The following is a 21016-nucleotide window of genomic DNA, read 5'->3' on the forward strand; positions in this document are numbered from 1 at the left end:
CTTCTCAAGCCCAACAAAAAAGTGTGCCTAAAGTGGGAATCTTATATTTTGACTCATCAAATAGGAAGTTAGAAAGGAATTTTCAAAACATACCAAAATATATTTGGAAAATTTAAAAGACAACCATGGCCTTTACATAAATGGACCAAAAAAATGAATAATTTCAAAAATGAAATTAGTGCATAGAACATATTTGCTTGTTGTCCTGGGTACATTTTTTTTCAACTTTGCAGTGTCATTTTAAATTGATTCAGCAAAAATAGTTACAAAATATTTAAAAATTTGCATTCTGTGAAAACGTCTGTGCCATAAAAGAGAATCAGCATTCCAAATAGGGCATTTTAATGATTTTAACCATCAAGGAAAAAGAAAACCATGAGGAAGGATAATAGAATATTTCAGTATGTGTTATATTTGAGTCAATAAAATTTATTAAATATATATGTTAAAATGATTAATGCCCAATAAAGAAGTGTTTGTGTTCTAAAGCATGTGAGGCCAATTTACAGCAGTGACTAATTGTGTTTGGGCACTGACCACGTTAAATAACAGTGGTTAGGGAGATCCACTTCTGGCGAGATGAGGTAGACATGTTTTCCCCTATTCCTTTCCCTACTTACAGCTAACAACCTTGGGCCTTTTTGAACAAACACTAAGAGATTCTCAAAGGTGAAGAGACGAATTCAGACCAACTAGGTACTTTGGGACATGAGGTATGACACACCAATGAGATTCCTGATTTTTTTTTTTTGCTTCATATGTACCAGACTAGGTGCTGGGGAAGCCAACAGCCTGGAAAATGCTAAAGCGTTCAGATACAGAAAGCTTCCCCAAAAGCCTGCTCTCTTTAGCCAAAAAACCAGAAAAGGACAAATCTAGCAAGACAGAAAACATTAGATAATAACTATTCTACTCTGGCCAAACACCACCACTGTGGACTTACCTGCACGACCAGCAGCAAAGGCTGAGTGGGGAGCTGAGACTTCCACCTCCGCTGGTGGTAGTGAGGTGCACTCTTTCCACTGCTGGTGGGAAGCCTGAACTCCCACTTCCTCCTTTGAGGAAAAAGGTACCCCTCCTCCCCTGGAGCATCAATGGAGGCAAAGTGAAGAACATGTATTTCCAAATCCATGTGACGGTAATGAGACAAAATACCTCTTTTCCCACCAAAGTGTCTCATAATACCTAAAATATCCAGGTTCTAATAAAAACTCACTTGTCATACCAAGAATCATGAAATTCTCAACTTGGGTGAGGAAAATACAATCAACAGATGAAAACACCAAGATGAAACAGAATTATCTAGTGATGATTTTAAAACAGCGAACTTCAAAATGCTTCAATGAGTAATTATAAACAAATGAAAAAATAGACAGCCTCTGCAAAAAATAGAAAGTATCAGAAAATAAATACAAGATATTAGGAAGAACCAAATAGAAATTTTAGAACTGAAAAATACAAGAACTGAAATTTTAAAAACTCAGTAGATAAGCTCAACAGCAAAATGGAGATGGTAGAAGAGCAAACCAGTGAAACTGAAGACAGAACAGTTAGAAATTGCCCAGTCTGTGTACACCAGAGATAATAATAGAGCAAAGAACATGGGCAGAACCTCAGAGTCCTGTGGGACCATAACAAAAGGTACAACATTTGTGTCATTGAAGAAGAGAAAGGGTGAAAAAGTATTCCAAGAAATAATGGTTGAAACTTTCCCCAAATTTAGCAAGGGACGTAAACCTACAGATTCAAGAAACTGTGCAAACTCCAGACAGTAAACCCAAAGAAATCCATGCCAAGACACATTGTAATCAAAACTGTGAAAACTAAAGATAAAGAAAAAATCTTGAAAACAGTAATAGAGAAACACTATCTATTGGGAAAAAATCAAATGACAGTGGATTTCTTATCAAAAACCATGAAGGACAGAAAGAAGTATCACCACATTTTTCAAATGTTCAAGGTACTGTAAACCCAGAATTCTCTGTCTGGTGAAGTGATTCTTCAATAATGAAATGGAAATCAAGACATTCTCAACGAAGGGCAACTGAGAAACTTTGTCACCAGCACACCTACCCTAAAAGAATGGTAAAGAAAGTTATCTGAAGAGAAAGGAAATGATAAGAGAAGGAATTTTGGAAGATCCTGGAGAAAGAAATAATAATAGAGTAAAAATATCAAAAAATACAATAGACTCTTCCTCTTGATTTTTCTCTATTATGTTTGTTAAAGCAAAAATTTCACCATTGCTCTGGTTGTCAATGTAATATAAATATTTAATATACTTATATAATAAATGGGGATGGTAAAGAGACATAAAAGGAGGTAAGATTTGTACACCTCACTCAAACTGGTAAGATGTTGACACCAGTAAATTATAATACATTGTGTATTATGATGTGATACCTAGAGCAACCACTAACAAAGATATACAAAGACATGCAGTAAAGGCATTATAGATAAATCAAAATGGAATTCAAAAAAATGTTTTGGTAATGCACAGGAATGCAGGAAAAAGAAAATAGAGAAAGGAAAACAGAGAAAAATTAGTGAGAGGATAGAAATATATGCCATGTAAACTTTAATCAAAAGAAAGCAGGAGTGAGACTATCAATATCAGATAAAGTGGTTGTCAGAGCAAAGAAAATTACCAGAAACAGGAAGGGACATTACATAATGATAAAAGAATCAACCCACCAAGGAAATATAGATCGAACAACAGATTTGCAAAATATGTGAAACAAAAACTGATAAAGAAGAAATTGACAAATCCACATCTATGGTTGGAGACTTCAACATCCTTCTCTCAAAAACTGATAGATCAACCAGACAGAAAAATGGCAAGTTTCTAAAATAATGACACCATCAGTAAATAGTATCTAATTTACATGTATAGAACACTAACCTAAAACACTAGAATACACATGTGCCCATGGAACATACACCAAGATAGTCTATATTCTGGATCATAAAACAAGCATCAACAAATTTAAAAGAATTGAAATCAGGGTATGTTTTTTGACCAAAATGGAATCAAACTAGAAATCAGTAACAGAGAGCTAACAGGACAATATCCGTATTTAGAAATGAAACAACACACTTGTAAATAAGAAAGTGTCAAAGGAAATTTAAAAAGTACATTGGACAGAAAGAAAATAAAAATACAACATATCAAAATTTATAGAACACAGCTACCGCAATGCTGAGGGATATTTATAACAATAAATTCTTTTGTTAGAAAAGAGGAAAAGTCTCAAATCAATCTAAGCTCTTACATCAAGAAACTAGAAAATGAAGAACAAAATAAATCCAAAGCAAGCAGAAGGAGGAGAATAATAAATATAAGAACAGAAATCCATTAACTTGAAAGCAAAAACAACAGAGAAAATCAATGAAACAAAAATCTGGTTCTTTGAAAAGATCGATAAAATTGACAAACCTCCAGCAAGACTGACAAAGCAAAAAGAGAGAAGACACAAATTACCAATATCAGAATGACACAAGGTGCTATCGTTACAGACCCTGCAGACATTAGAAGGATAATAAAGAAATAGTATGAACAACTCTACACACATAAATTTGATAACTTAGATGAAACAAAACACACAACTACCACACAAACTACGATGAATCACACAATGTACAAAAGATAATTAGATAGCTCTAAAACTATTAAGGAAATTCAATTTGTAACTTAAAACTCTCAAAAACGAAATCTCCAGGTCCAGATGATTTCACTGGAGAATACTACCAAACATTTAAAGAGGAAGTAACACTAATTCTACACAATTTCTTCCAGAAAACAAAAGAGGAAATAACATTTCCCAAATCATTTTTATAAAATCAGTATTACCTTGATACCAGAACCAAAGACAATACCAAAAAAGAAAGCTACTGACCAATATCCCTCACAAATATAGAGCAAAATCCTTAACAAAATATTAGGAAATGGAATTCAGCAATATATAAAAAAGAGTTATACCCCACAACCGAGTGGAGTTTATTCCAGGGATCTAAAACTGGTTCAATATTTGAAAATCAACTATTGTAATTCACCATATTATCAGTGTAAAGAAGATAAATCATAATATCATATCAACTGGTGCAAAATAAGTATTTGACAAAATTCAATACCTAATCGTGATAAAAACTTAGAAAACTAGGAACAGAGAGGAACATCCTCAACTTGATGAAGAATATCTCCAAAAATCCTATAGCTAACATCATACCTAATAGTGAAAGAGGAATGCTTTCTTCTTAAGTAATTGGGAACAATGAGGTGGTGTCTTCTGTCCCCACTACTATTCATCACACTACAGAAAGTTCTCGGAAGCTCAATAAGGTGAGAAAAGGAAAAAAAGACATACAAATTGGAAAGGAAGATATAAATGTGTACCTACTTGCAGATGACATGATGGTCTACCTAAAAATCCTAAGGAATGTAACCCAAACTCCTAGAACTGATAAGTGAGTTCAGTAATGTCTCAAGATCCCAGGAGATCATACAAAAATTAGTTGCATTTTTATATAAAAGCAACGATCATGTGGAAACTGAAATTAAGAATTTAAGAATGATACCATGCATAAATCTCTCAAAATAAAAAATGAAACTCTTAGGTATACAGCTAACAAGACATGCAGATGACTCCTATGCTGAAAACTACAAATAACTGTTGAAATAAACCAAAAGAGCTCTAAATAAATAGACATCCTGTGTTCATGGATTGGAAGACTGAACAGAGTTAAGATGTCAATTCTCCCCAAAGTGATACACAGATTTAATGCAATTATTATAAAAATCCTGGCAAGATTTTTCTGAAGATAAAAGCAAGATTATTCTAAAATTTATTTTAGGAAAGGAAAAAGAAATTACAATAGCTGAAACAATTTTGAAGAATCAGATAAAGTTGGAGGAATCATTTCATTTGCTTTCAAGATTTATTATACCACTACCTGTATAATCAAGACTGTGTGGTACTGGCAGAAGGATAGATATACAGAACAATGAAACAGAGTAAAGAACTCAGAAATAGCTGCACACGAGTACCACCAAAGAGTCTTTTCAACAAATGTTGCTGGAGGAATTGGATATCCAAAAAGATGAACACCATCTTAAACTTCACACATTTTTCAAAAATTATCTTAAAATGGATCACAGATTTAATTATAAAGCTTAAAACTATAAATCTTTCACACCTATGTTCATAGCAGCACTATTCACAATAGCCAAGAGGTGGAAGCAACCCAGATGTCCATTAACAGATGAATAGATAAGCAAAATATAGTATATTCATACGATGGAGTATTATTCGGCTTTGAAAAAGAAAGCAACCCTGTCACATGCTACAGAACTTCGAGGACATTATGCTAAGTGAAATAAGCCAGTAAGAAAAAGAAAAAAACTGTATGATTTCACTTTTATGAGGTATCTTAAGTAGTCAAACCCCTAAAAACAAGGTAACATGGTGGTTACGAGGGCTGGGGCGGAGGGGAAAAAGGGAGCTGTTTAGTGGGTAGAGTTTCAGTCCTGCAAGATGAAAAAATTCTGGAGATCTGTTTTACAACAATGTGAATACACTTAACACTACTGAAATGTACACTTAAAAATGGTTAAGATGGTAAACTTTATGTGCCCTTTTTTTGCCACAATAAAAAAAGAGTGATAGGATAAAAAAAATAACCTATAATCCTTTAGCAAAAAAATAGAAAATCTTTGGAACCTCGGCCTTGGTAAAGAGTGCATGCATGACACCAAAAGAATGATCCATGAAAGAAAAAATTGATAAATTATCAATTTTAAATCAAAATTTAAAACTTTTACTCTGCAAAAGACCCTCTTAAGAGGAGGAAAAGACAAACTATACACTGGGAGAAAATATTTTGCAAGTCACATATCTGACAAAGAACTCCTATTTAGAACATATAAAGATCTTTCAAAACTCAACAGTAACAACAAAACCAACAATCTAACTAGAAAATGGGCAAAAGACATGAAGAGACATTTCACCAAAGAGGATATATAGGTGGCAAATAAGTACATACAAAGATGTTCAGCATCACTAGTCATTAAGGAAATGCAAATTAGGATCACAATGAGCTATCACTACATAGGTTTGAGAATGGCTAAACTAAAGAATGTTGGCAATACCAAATGCTGGCAAGGATGCACAGAAATGAACTCTCTCTTACACTGCTTGTGGAAATATACAGACATCCTGAAAGGCAGTGTAGCAGTTTCTTTTTTTTTTAATTTTTTCCTTTTTCTCCCCAAAGCCCCCCAGTACATAGTTGTATATTTCTCGTTGTGGGTTCTTCTAGTTGTGGTATGTGGGACGCTGCCTCAGCGTGGTCTGACGAGCAGTGCCATGTCCGCGCCCAGGATTCGAACCAACAAAACACTGGGATGCCTGCAGCGGAGCACGGGAACTTAACCACTCGGCCACGGGGCCAGCCCCTGTAGCAGTTTCTTAAAAGAATCAATATACGCTTCCCATATGACCCAGTAATCACACTCCTAGGCATTTATCTCAGATAAATGAAAACTTATGTCCACATAAAAAACTATGCATAATTGTACATAGCAGCTTTAATTATAATAGCCCCAGAGTGGAAGCAGCCCAAATGTCTCACAATAGTGACTATTTAAATAAACCATGTTACATCCATACCATGGAATATAACTGAGCAATAAAAAGGAACAAACTATCGATGCATGCAAAAACTTAGGTGGAGTTCAAGGACATCATGCTGAGTAAAAAAAGCCCAACTCAAAAGGTATGATTCCATTTATATTAGATTCTCAAGATGACAAGATTATAGAGATGGAGAACAAATTAGTGTTTGCTAAGGGTTAGGAATGCTGGGAGGGAAGAGGGGGTGGATGTGACTACAAAGAGAGCATTGGGAGATCTTTGTGATGATAGGTTAGTTCAACATCTTAGTGGTTATGACCCGACATATGTGATAAAAGACATGGAACTGTACATACACATTAGACCAATGTCAATTTCCTTCTTTTGATATTGTACTATAATTACGTAAGATGCAACCCTTGGGGGAAATGGGATAAAGGGTAAATGGGACCTCTTTGTACTATCTTTGCAATTTCCTATGAATCTGTAACTTTTTTCAAAATAAAGTGTTTAAAAAAGTTTGAATCAATTGAGCAGTCTAAGCATTAAATGGTTAGAATTAAAAAAGAATATGGTAAAGATTTTTTTCACTTTTTTGTATAGGTTCAAGTAGAAAATCAGCCTAAAAGGTCACCTAAAACCATTGGTAAAAGCAAAGAATAGGTACATTACAAGCCCATGTGCTCAGATTATAATGTCTTATCAGATAGTCCTCGCCAGAAAAAAAAATCTGTTTCTTATTCTTATTTAAATGATTGTGTGTTTATAAGTTCCACCCCATCATCAAATGATTGACAATGTTTGTATACAAACTTGAGAAAGATCATCTGAGCATAAGGATCTTTATTTTGTGCTATTGTAGTTACATAAGAGATGGAATTTATATTAAATCTCTCATTGTAACTAACCGTAACTACAAGAACCACTTAACTTTATCTGTCAAAGAAAGGTTATTTTATTTTGGAAATAAATCCATAATCAAGGTTGAATCAAAACCTTGCACATTTACAAAAATATATCTGCACATACAAAATACCAGAGTAGACATTAATATTTATGTCACTTCCCTATCAGAACTATATTTACTCATATATTTGTTTCTTTGAATTGGGGTTCTGGAGCCATTATTGTCGCTACCATGTGGAGCAGGAGATAAGGGTGATCATTGGGGTCCACAATGATTTGCAGCGGCAGGAGACTGTGGCTAGAGATACCATTTGGCAGCCCGTGTTTACAAGGGAGACACATCTGCCTCTTATAACACCATGAGCCAGCCTTTTTGCTCTTCCAGCAGGGATAGCTCAGAAAGCTTTAAAATTCATGCTTTAAGATATATTCTATGCTTTTAAATCTTCTCCTGTAATTCTGAAAATGATGATCAAATTATCCTTGGATCCTGCTCTTAGTGATGTCCTGAAGGTTCCTGCATTGGGAGAAACAAAAACTTTTAGTTAAATACAAAATAAGATAGTTTAAAGCAAAATGAAAAATATTTTATCTAAAGAGAAACCAAAGTTTTGTGCTTTTTAAAAGTTATGAAAGCCCATGAAGAGATGACAAAAATGATACAAATCTACTTATAGAGGAGAAACCACAATTAAGAAAATTAATCCTCAGCCATGAAAATTAGATTTCCGTTCTCGTACCTATTAAGTAGTACCTTGCTATTTTCTATGGTATTATTTTGAGCTTAGCAACTCACAATGAAAGTACGGTTTGAGTTGATGATCCACAAACTTGTCCATTAAAGTCAGTGGTAAAAAGAAATGATGATGTTCTCTTGTGAAAGGGCAACAGACATCATCTTATTTGGGGCTCTAATCTGACTTTAAATCATGTGAAATTTATCTGTCATTCTCATTTTTCTGTTTTAATCATAGGAATTTGCCAAAGTACTAATTCCTTTGTATCTGTGTCCCCACCATTGTGCACACACACTAAATGGGCTCCAATTACTATGATAATATGTTTCAGAAAAGTAATCAGTATCTACAGGATTGAGCATAGCCTGGAAGCTTCTCAGCCCAAATGACAGTGGTCAAAAGACAGGAGCTGAAAGGCCTTGCACTGGGCTGACTTGAGAAAGAACATTGCCAAACAAATGAACTACGACACAGTTGAAAATTTGCAAAATCCTGGGAGCTGTGGAAAAATGTTTTACTTTCATGAGCTTTGAACCACTGAGATCATAAATAAGAACTTACATGTTCATTTTCTATCAATTTTCCTTTTACACTACACAGAATGTGGAGGCTTACTAAGTTACATATGGCAAAACTGTTGCTAACTAGTATCTGTAAGGGAGAAAGTAGGGCCTCAGCCAGTCCTTTCTTTTGCTTCAGTCTCAGAAATCCCAAGAACTTACATTTGGGGAGGGAAGTTAAGGTATTTAGAGAGATCGTAATTTGAACATGTGCTGTTTTCTTGGAATTAGGTCACAGTTGGGCTGAGAGGAAAGGACCCTTTGACTCCCATGTGTCTTCCCTGGCTCTTCTCCACCCCAAATACTAGTTTTGTGTGTCTTGAAAGACAGAATAAGAATTGCAAAAATGTGGGAATGAACTTCTTGAATTAATTAATTTATATATTTATTATTATTACTTTTTGAGGAAGATTAGCCCTGAGCTAACATCTGCCACCAATCCTCCTCTTTTTTTTTGCTGAGGAAGACTAGCCCTGAGTTAACATCCATGCCCATCTTCCTCTACTTTATTTGTGGGATCCCTGCCGCAGCATGGCTTGACAAGTGGTGCGTAGGTCCGTGCCCGGGATCCGAACTGGCAAACCCTGGGACCCCAAAGTGGAACGTGCAAACTTAACTGCTGCACCACCAGGCGGGCCTCAACTTCTTGAATTTAAATCATACAGAGCATTCTTCCACTTCATTTCATCCCCTCTTCTATGACAACACCCAAGTATTTTTGCAATAAGAGTATACTGAAATTTTCCTCGCTCATTTTTTTTTAGCGTTTTTTTCAGGCCCTTGCCACTACTTAAGCTTCAATTAACATTATTATGACAGATATTTCATATATGTTATTTCATTCACATTATAGGAATGACTGTAAATGCTATTAGAAAGTCTTGTTTATGCCTTCCCCAATCAATCACTGAGGGCTGAGTTTGCTCAGCAGTGTGCTAGCCACTGGGAATACGTGGATGAAAGAAGCAGATACTAAAGAATTTACAGGCTAGTGTTGGATAGAAAAATAAGCAACAATTTTCAATACAATGTGAAAAATGCTTTCTTCTTTGCTAACTAAGTTCTGGAATATAAATAGAAAAGTGCCTATAAAAGGGATCTTACCTAGGGCGCCTTTGTTAAAATGGGAAGACTTCTCCACAGGCTTTAGTGTAGAAATGAACAGCTTTTCAAATTCTCTGCTGAGGTGGCAGCTGTACTTTCTGGGTTGATTGACTCTGTTTTGAGCACGGCCCCATCCTTGGTGAGACCAGCACCCTGAATTTTGGAAGGTCTCTGCTTTCTCTCTGACTGCTTCATCCTAAAATGTGGAATAGTTCCTTTCCCTGAATTCCTCATGACAGAGAGAGCATTTATCATGATATTACTGAAGGCTTGCCCGTACTGGATTACAGCATAGAAAATAATTTACAATTATTACACAGTTGCAGCCCTGTACTACAGAGTTGTTACCAGGCTCTGTTCCTGTTTGAGTCCAGGCTGCTCCACCAGAGGGAGAACTCCCAGAGTCTCGCTCAGGGTCCAGGCCACATGTTCAAAGCGCTTAGAGAAAACGAAGGCTTTTCATACTTCTCAGCCTGTGGGGCATCTGTAGAGGCTCGTCCTCTTCCCCAGGATTCCCAGCTTTCCAGGGTGATTGACTGTGGGAATATCCATTGATGGAAAATTCCACTCCTGTCCATAAAACAATCACACAGCCAAACAATTCCACACAAGTGTGAAATGAGCATGTTTCCTGAATTTGGAATTGTATGATATTAGGTGACACCTTGTGGAGTCAAAGAACAGTCCAGTTCAGAATGGAGAACACCAAATTCATTGCATTTCCTTTTCAGCCTCTTCGCATCAAATTAAAAAAACAAAACTAAGCTAAACGTAGGGTCTAATCTCACCACGATTATTCTTATTTCCTGTGTGTAAAAATTAAACCAACACCATGATAATTCACCAAGTGGCACTTTGAAGGAGATCTTTAACAAAAAGTTAACAAAAAAACCATCCAAAAAAGGCCAGTGTCACACCAGTTTGTCACCCTAACTATCCTGGGTATAAAAGATAGAATATATACTTCATGACACTATAAGAAGAGTATAGATGGATAATTACATGTATAAGCAATTATTCGTGCATTCATACACTCAAGAAATACATATCGTGCAACTGTGCCTAGAATGGTTCTTGGTCTGGGAGATGGAGTGGCAAACCAAATGAAGTGCCTACTTCGTGGAACTTGCCTTCTAGTAGAGAAGACAGATGAGCAAGCAGGCAAACAAAATATATAACATATTACCTGGGATTAATGAGTGCCATAAAGAAAAATACAGCAGACAAAGAAAGGCTAACTTGTGCTTTAATTTAAGATATAGTGGTTAGAAGGATTTTCTGCAAGAGGTCCAAGGAAGAGCTAGTCTAAAGTTATGTATACATCTAGGGAAAGAGCAGGACAAGCTGAGGGACAGAAAGCATGTGGACCCTAAGATAACAATGTTCTCAATGTGTTCAAGGAACAGCAAGAAGTCAAGTTTAGCCAAACAGAGTGAATGACGATAGAGGGTAAGAAGTAAGGGATACAGTTAGCCAAGGGCTGAATCATGGAAGAACATGCAAGCCATGGAAAGGATTTTAATTTTATTCTGAATCATGTGGAGAGTTAGAATTAGGTACAGCTGGAAGTGATGAAAAATTTATTATTTAGAATTGTTTAAGAAAGAAGATTAATTCTCTGTCATATAAAGAAATCAAGATATAGGCATCCTGTTCAGCTTCAAAAGAATGTCAGGGACATGGCTCCTTCTATCTTGCTGTTCAATCATCCTCTGAACCTGGCTTTAACCTCAGGGGCTGAGAAGGCTGAATGAGCTCCAGCCATCAATTCTGCATTTTAATCATGAGAAAGTACAAAGGAGCAAAGAAAATGCTTCTATTTACAAAATTATATCCCAGAAGGTGTTCAAGACATTCATACTTATATTTCAACGAATACAACTTGGTTTTATGGCCACATCTGGCTCTGAGAGAAAATAGAAAATGTATTTTCCATTATAGGCATTTGTGAATATATTGGGGGGCTAAATTCTGAAAGAAAAATGGTAAATAGGTATTGGAAGAAAATGAGTAAGATCTGACATAAGAAGCCATTGGGTGATGTTGAGCAGAAGCATGGCATGATCTGATTTACATTATTTAGGGATCACTTGCAGCATGGAAGGTCACCTTACTAATGGTTTAATAGATTTGTAGTTGTAGGGTCTACTTTGGAACAAGTCAAATACCAGTTTTTTATGGTACTTCTCCAAATTTACCCTTCCTTGATTATTCACTTAATATTTGTTTCAAAAAAATACAAAGTCAATTGCCAGCATAGAAGCTTTTTTCTGTACTCCTTTTCCGATGAGGTACATGTCAAACCTCACTGACAAGAAATTCTACCTGTATATTACATATATAAACTCCTGCAAATGTGACAAAACAGATTAGCATATGTTTAGTGATAATAGCAACCTTTAAATAAATCATTGAAATCAATGTGATTCGGTGCACAGCATAATTTCAGGACAAAACATGTTGCATGTTGCCGTCATTCTCTTGCCAATCCAGGTGGATTAGACTTTGAAATATAATTTCCATTTAGTACAAATCTCTTCCCAGTGAGAAGCAAGACTAAAGTTCAAAGAAAGAAAGGAAGAAAGGAGGAAGGGAGGAGGGAGGGAGGGAGGAAGAGAAGAAAGGAAGAAAGGAAGGAAGAAAGGAAGGAAGGGAGGAAGGAAGTGGGGGAAAGAAAGAGAGAGAAAGAGAGAGCTAGAGAAAGAAAGAAAGAAAAAGTGGAAGTCATCGTTATGAAAGACCACAGTTGAAGCAGCAAGAAAATAATCTGGTAAAGTTACTTACAGTTTTGACTGACTTCCTGTGATTTTTCATATCACCTATCCCTACCAAATGTTTGTTTTAATAATGCATGAATTTTTTCACTAAGAAAAGAAAAAGTAATGCTTTGTTTCTGAGCAGATGTATCTTCCACCTTGGCTATGAAAAGGCAGTTTCTGTTGTGCATGCTTGAGGGTAAGGTAGAGGGAGAGAAAAACGCAAGAATAAAAAGAAGCCAGGAAACAGGTCATGAGTTTTTCATCAGCTAAAGAGCATTAAATTTGATTTCCATAATGATCTGATGTGTTTGGTATCTTGATATCAAGGCCAGCTGTCTGTGCAGTGGTCTGATTTGAGGAGTATTAGGAAAATTCCACCAATTATAAATATTTCTTCCGCTCCCTCAGTGAAATCATTCATTTTTGGGAAAGCACCACTTAGAAAACCAGGGGCACATAAAGAGGAGGACACCAAAAGCCAGTCTCCTAAGGGGCAGTGTGGTGGATGTTGCAGCGCCTGCCATTACACAGACTAGGAAGAGTAATGTCCTAACACTTTTACACCACTTTTTAGTATGCTTTGGAACTTAGAATTATTTCAGGAAGTTCTTTAATAAACAAAATGTACCAAGTCAGCAACAAATCTATACTACCAAATTGACCTATGAGGGCCCGGTACATTTAGTTTAACCTTACCAGACCAATCCCCACAGTCTAAGAATGGTCAGGAACTGAAATGTAGTAGTTAGTTCAGTTCTTAAGAGTCTTCATGGATTGTGGGTGAATTAAATTTCTCAAAGGTTTACTTCGTTCTTATTCTACTGTAGGTGTTTGGATAGAACCCAAAGAACACCCTTGTTTATGCGTGCAAACGATGGTAGAGGTCAACTCCCACAGTTATCAATTAGAAAACATCAAAGTCTTCTTTTTATAAAAGCATGGCTTCGTTTTAAAATTTAGAATTGGCATCCAAGCTCTTGATTATGTCTCATGTAGCAGTTAATCAAGAATAGAAGATACTCATGCTGTGAAAAAAATTCATACCTTTAATACTTTAAAACTTCCTATATCTTTAAAATATCTTTTTGGACAAATAAGAAATATTGCAGGAATTAAAGCTTGATATCCAAAATGTTTATAAGGAAAAGGTCACCATACGTTACCCAAATGCTAAGGGGGGAGTTCAACTTTAATGACTCATAGATGATTGATTTAGTTGAATTTATTCCTTCCATGGTAATTATCTTCTGAAAGAGAGAAAAATATTATCTTGCTTGTATGTTGCTTCTGGTTATCCCACTAAGTGTCACCAATCTCAAGTGGGAAAAGACTCCTGATTTGATTTCATTCCATATAATCATAGAACAAGTACTTAATTACAACTAAAGGGAAAGGTAGAAACTCAATGGAAAAATAGTATTTTCAACTAGGGAATAATTAATGGGGGGATTTTCAGAGAGCACAAGCAGAGGTGTAGAGATGAGAAATATGAGGGAAAATCAAGAAATGCTAAAAATTGTGCCACCAATTATTAAAATTGAGGCTGGAAGTGAGAGGCTGGAAGTTAAGTGTTGGTTGATGAATCTTTAAAGTCGATTGGAGCCATATTGTGAAAAACCTTGAGGTTTCTTAAATTACATACATTGACTCCAGATGGCCAAAGTAATGGTGGCCACCTAAATTAAAATCTCCCAACATGTTCTTCATAACTATAAAATTTAACAAGAACAACAAAGAAAATCACACAAATCAAGCCTTCAGTATAAGTAGAAAACAGATAACACTACAATTTCAACTTATCTGTAAGTAGAAAAACAAACACCACTTCTTAGTGAAGCTATTTCTTGAGTTCTCACCAAACCTTTGCAGAGGATAGACATCTTGCAAAACTGTCTGGAAGATAGGAGAAGGAAATGGAGGGCCTGCTACTGAAGGAAAATCACTACCAGGACAAAGAAAGTCTGTATTAAGTGCTGAAACATCAAAGGAGAGCCCTTGTATATCAGAGCACTGGTTACAGATAAGGGACTTCAAAGTATGTGGTCTTGGAAAGTGATTGCTTTTGGGAAAAACAGGGTAAAAAGAAAGACAGAGTGGACTCTAGAAATAGCACAGTGAAAAGAAAAAGGAGCAAGTAGGGAGAAATTTTGAGAGCCAAAAGAAAGAAAATCACAGAATGCAAACAAAAACTGTCCCACAAGAAGCATCAATTAGAAACACTGCATTTTCCTACACTAACGAAGAGGGAAAGGAGTCACCGCTCAACTAAGCATATTCTAACCTACCCTAAACCAGTAACCTTGCTCATGAAATGCAAAGCAAAAGAAATTTTGATCTCCACAAATCTGGCATATGAAGACAACCAAAAATGAAAATAAAACTATTTTAGCTAATGAAAGCTTCCAACACACACACACACAGACACACACACACACACATACACACCACACTCACAGTAGAAGGAAACTATTCAATATTCTGAAATAAAATAAATATTCTCAAACATTTGGTGTTACAAAAAAAATGCCAATAACTTTGAATTAGAAATTAAAAAAATGGACAGAAATGTACAGAAACCACAAAAAATAAAAGGGTAGTTGATTGACCTCAGGAAAGAAATAGAAGAATCAAGAGAAAATCATATAATAAATGAACACTAAATTACAGGATCACAGGATGCTTGAGAAATAAAAGCAGGAAAACATCAAAGAGAATGAAAATTGAGATAAAGAAAGGAGTAAAATTGGTCAGAGAGGCAATGGGTGAGATTGACAAGCAAAGAAGATCCACATAAATAGAACTGAAGTTACTGAAGAAGAAAACACACTGGAATAACACTAATATTTATATTTATTGGGTAAGAACACTTCCCAGAAATAAAATAGACGTAGATCTACAGGGCATCTCGGTTACCTGTGAAAAATGACGCAGAATAATCAAGCCATAGACATATTTTAGTAAAACCATTAAACTTTAAATATAAGGAAAAATTTAATCAGGGTCTTCAGGCCTAAAAAACCAGAGAATAAATAAGTTTCATGACAATTAGACTGTCAGCAGTCTTCTCAAATGCAGTTATAAAGGAAGAAAACAATGAGCATCTTTTTCAGGATATTCAAGGGAGGAACATATGAAGAAAGGCTCTCTTACCTTCAAATGTTAAGGCTGTAGATGAAAAACTTAAAACGTTCAAGACACTAGGTATTCTTGAGCAATCTAAGAGAGGATGAGCTTTATCCAACCAAGGAAACTTCGGCAAAAGAACTGATGGTGAGCACTTAATGTTTTTAACTGATGATCTATGACTAAAACAAACCTGGTGAGGTGGGTTAAAGAATAATATACAAATATATTTTTTCATGGTAGAAATAACAGGTACAGATAAAAATGGGTAAAGAGAGTGGAAGAGAGGTAGGCAGAATAAACTCATTAATTGCAATATAGACAATAAGTATAGTCAAAGGATACCACTGCAAACTGACTAACTAGATAGTAAAATATTATATAAGAAAACTAGAACCAAGAGGCCCTTGAAAAAGTAAAAAGATAACCATTAGGACAAAAATACAAAATACAAATCTATTTATTTTTTAAAATAAACAAGTAAAGAAAGCACATCACATAAAGAAAACAAATGTAACAGACGTAGTAATTGTAACATAAGTATTTGGATAGAGACCAAACATATTGGTCTTTTCAATAATTGTGGGTGGGCTTAACTCATGTGTTGAAAGAAAATGATTCTCAGTGTAACTCAGAAAGCAAGACTCAACTGTGTGAAGCATACAGGAGCACAGCCAAACAAAGGGATTCAGAAAGGTTAAGAGCAAAGGGATGGACAAAGGTATAGCAGGCAAATGAAAACAATAAGAAAGCATACGTTGCAATTATGATGTCAGACAAGTAGAATTTAAGTCAACATGTATTAAGCATGGTGAAGAATGGCACATTTCATCTCAAAGCCACAATTCAAAATGAAAATATAATAGTTAGAGGGGCCGGGCTGGTTACACAGCGGTTAAGTACGCATGTTTCGCTTCCGTGGCCCGGGGTTCTTGCCGGTTCAGATCCCTGGTGTGGACCTATACACTGCTTGTCAAGCCATGCTATGGCAGGCATCCCACATATAAAGTAGAGGAAGATGGGCATGGATGTTAGCTCAGGGCCAGTCTTCCTCAGCAAAAAGAGGAGGATTGGCAACAGATGTTAGCTCAGGGCTGATCTTCCTCAAAAAAAGGGAAAGAAAATATAATAGTTATAAATATCTGTGCACCAAATAACTAACTTTATAAATCAGACACTGATTTATAGGCAATGTAAGAAGACAGTGATCGAAACATGCTTTTAAAAATAAGAAACTTTTATACACTTCTTTAAGATTAAAAGAACAAATAATAAGTAAGTATATAGAAGATCTGTAGAACAAAATCAATAAGGGAGACCTTACAGTTAGAGACTGATCTCTAAACTCTGATAAAAAAGAACACACTGATAACATTTTATAACAATGCAATAAAACTAGATTTACTTACAAGATATTCTATCAGGAACAAAACCTTCTATTAAATAACTCTTTGATTATTTTAAAATATGCTTTATTTTTATTTATTTATGGCCAGGCCAACAGATGAGGAGACAATTGCCATTGAAAAGATAATCTGTTACACTCACAGATCCCAAGAGGGAGGGTCGTGCTTCACTATGGGGGGCCACGCAGGGAAGCACACTGGTTTGCTTGCATTGCTTTCTTAGAAGCACTTGGTGGAGTCACTGCAGTTTCTACTTTTAGTGGAATTTATTCAGCCACTGTTGCTTGGTCCTCAGTCTTCACCCTTCTGCTGTCTGCTGTTCTATTACTAACTCTAGCGATCACTCTTTGTCAAGTGCACAAGCTGGAATGAGGAAAGCTATGTACTTTTTATACAAGAAGAATCCAGTGAAGACACTTTAGAGAGGTGGTTAATTGTGAGTTAAAAGAAACCAACTGAATGTTCATATCATATACTCTGACTTCTGAAGAATATAAACTACTCCATAATCAACAAGAAAAAAAAGGGAAAAAAAGCACAAGGGTGCTTTCCTGTGTAGGAGGAAGCATAGGTGGCAAATAGTGGCCCAGAGTTTGAGAACTTGATACAGGAGGTGGTTGGGAGTGTGGGCTCCGGACTGGGTGGTTTGCATATGAAAGGCACGCTGCAGGTGGTTTGTTTGCTTTCTCTAGGAATTAGCTAGCCTTGGGAGTGCCAGTCTCTCCAGAGTCAGCAAGACCCTAACATGTCAAAGCATAGAAAGTTCAGAATAAAAGGATATGATTTAGATCTTTGTGAAAGAGGAAATACAAACTAAAATGAAAAAAAATTTAAATAATCATAAAAAATACAACAGCCAGTGCAATACAGTAAGAAAAATAATATAAATGTTTACAGTAGAAAGGAAAAACTAAAATCATCCCTATTTGTAGATTATATTATTGTTTACGTAAAATATTGTAAAGATCTACAAAAAAGGAATTCCTAGAACAAGTAAACTCAGGTTACAGGATACGAGGCTAACAGATAAAAATTAATTCACATACTAAGAACAAAATTGGAATAAAAAATACAACATCATTTACAACTGCTCAAAAGAAAATGAAATTTTATATACAAATCTAAAAAAAGGGAACCATAGATGTATGGTTAAAATTATAAAATACTGCTGAAAGAAGTCAAAAAGACCTAAATAGTGAAGAGGCATACTATGTTCATTGATTGGAGTCTTAATATAGTAAAAATCAATTCTCCCCAAATTGATCTATAGGTGTAATGCAATTCCTACTAAAAGAAAAATCCCAGCAAAGTTTTTTGTAGACACAGATAAGCATATTTTAAAATTTATATGGAAAGGCACTGGACCTAGAATAGCCAAGAGAGTTAAAAAAAAGAACAACAAAGAATAAAGTGGGAAGAATGAAGTAACGAAGACTGTGTGGTACTGGTAGAGGAATAGACATATGTTTTTAAGAATTTACAAAGATGTGAAAGCAATTCAATGGAGAAAGGATAGGCTTTTCATCATGTGGTGCTGGAGCAATGGAGCATCCACAGGAGAAAAATAAAGCTCAATCTAAATCACACAGTTTACACAGAAATTAACCAAAGTAGATCACGAACTTAATTGTAAAATGTAACACTATACAATTTTAGGAAAAACATAGGAGAAAATCTTCAAGTCCTAGGGCTGGGTGTTCTTTGACTTGATACTGAAAGCAAGATCCGTTGAAGTAAAAATTGATAAAATGGACCTCATCAAAGTTATAAATCTTTACTCTATAAAAGAAGTTTACTTTAAAAACCTTGGCTCTATCCTGTGGAAAGGATAAAATGACAAGCTACAGACTAGGAGAAAATATTTGCCAACCACATATCTGAAAAAGGACTTGTATTTAGAATACATAAAATAAAACTCCCAAACCCAACTCTAAAAAAAGAAAAAATCCTATTAGAAAGTTGGCAAAAGACATGAACTGAAATTTCACTGAAGAAGATGTACAGATGGCAGATAAGTATGTGGAAGATGTTCAACATCATTTGCCGTTAGGAAATGCAAATTAAAACACACTGAGATAGCCCTAGACATGTATCAGTACAGCTAAAATAAAAAAAAAATTATAGCACCAAATACTAACAAGATCTAGAGAAACTGGACCACTCGTATATGGCTGGAGGGAATGTAAAATGGTACAATCACTCTGGACAAGAGTATGACAGTTTTTCTATAACTAAACTCATAATGACTGAATGTTGTTGTTAGTTCCAGTCAGTGGATGCTGACTCCTAGCGACCCTGCGTACAGCAGAGTGAAACCCTGCCCAGTCTTTTTGTGCCATCCTCCCACCTTTCGGCACTCTATCAGAAAATGCTCCACTGAAATTCATAGGGTTTTCATGGCCAATTTTTTTGAAAGTGGGTGCCCGCGTCCTCTTCATAGTCTGTCAGTCTGCAAACTCTACTGAAACTTGTCCACCATAAGTGACCTTGCTGGTATTGGAACTACCAGTGGCATAGCTTTCAGCATCACAGCAACACGCAGCTACCACAGTATGACAACTGACAGACAGGTGGTGAGGTTCCCTGACTGGGAAATGAACCCAAGGCTGCAGTGGGGAGAGCACTGAATCTCAACCGCTGCATCACCAAGACGGTCTGTAATGACTGCAAAATCCGGTAATTGAACTCTTGGACTGTAGCTAAGGGAAATGAAAACTGAAGTCCATACAAAATCCTGTACGTGAATTTCATGAGGAGCTTAATTCATAATAGCTAAAAACTGGAAACAATCTAGACGTCCTTCAAAAGGCAAATGGTTAAACAAAGGGTGGTATCTCCATGCCATGGAATACTACTTTGCAATAAAAATGAATGAGCTGTTGATACACACACAACCTGGATGGATCTCAAGGGACAAGGCTGAGTAAAAAAAGCCAATCGCAAAAGACTACGTACTGTATGATTCCATTTATAGAGCATTTTTGAAGTGATAAAATTATGGAGATGGGGAACAGATTTATCTGTTGCCAGGGGTAAGGGAGCAGGGCGAAAACTAGTTTGTTGTGGCTCTAAAAGGACAGCATGAGGGATCTTTGTAATGGAACTGTTCTGTATCTTGATTGTGGTGGTAGTCACACAAATCTATATATGTGATAAAATTGCACAGAATTAAATACATGTGCATAAATAAATACATGAAAAACTGGTGAAATCAGAATAAGGTTGATAGCTATACAAATTGTTACCCCTGGGGGAAGCTGAATGAAGGACATACTGGATCTCTGCATTATTTCTTAAAAGTGCATGTGAATCTACAACTATCTCAAAATAAAGTGTTAAAAAATCACTATGTCTCAAAATCTATGAAACGTATTTAAAGCAAAGCAGAGTGGAAAATGTGTAACCTTAAACACCTGTGTTAGTGAAAAGGAAAGAAGGAAAATTAATATAACTCCCAACTCAGAAACCTAGAGAAAGAACACCAAATAAAGCAGCACACACACGGAAATAATAAGTATAAAAATGGAAGTTAAATGAGGTAAGAAATTGACATTGTTATATGTAATTAATAATTCAAAATCCTGTTTTTTGAAAAAAATTAAAAGAAACCACTAACAGATTTAATTAGAAAAATGGAAGAAAACACCAATATTCACATAATCCATGACAAGGGATGAAATAAACATTAAAGGAAATAAATTTAAAACATATGAAACTGCTGACATTTCCTACAAATAAATATGAAAACCTAGATTAAGTGGATATTGTCTCTGGAAGATGTAGGAAGTTCTA

General features: G+C 35.6%; 1 long non-coding RNA gene across 1 annotated transcript in view; it reads right to left on the reverse strand.

Annotated features, from left to right (window-relative positions):
* Positions 1-7362: 7362 nt before the first annotated feature.
* LOC138919956 (uncharacterized) overlaps positions 7363-21016 on the reverse strand; it is a 69696-nt gene continuing 56042 nt past the window's right edge. Inside the window, exons 4-6 of the long non-coding RNA XR_011430553.1 lie at positions 15846-16011; positions 9937-10472; positions 7363-8052 (exon numbers count right to left, since the gene is read on the reverse strand). This is a non-coding gene — a long non-coding RNA (uncharacterized lncRNA). The remainder of the gene's footprint in view (positions 8053-9936; positions 10473-15845; positions 16012-21016) is intronic.

The sequence above is a fragment of the Equus caballus genome, chromosome 21 (assembly GCF_041296265.1).
Source record: "Equus caballus isolate H_3958 breed thoroughbred chromosome 21, TB-T2T, whole genome shotgun sequence".
Classification (NCBI taxonomy): domain Eukaryota; kingdom Metazoa; phylum Chordata; class Mammalia; order Perissodactyla; family Equidae; genus Equus; species Equus caballus.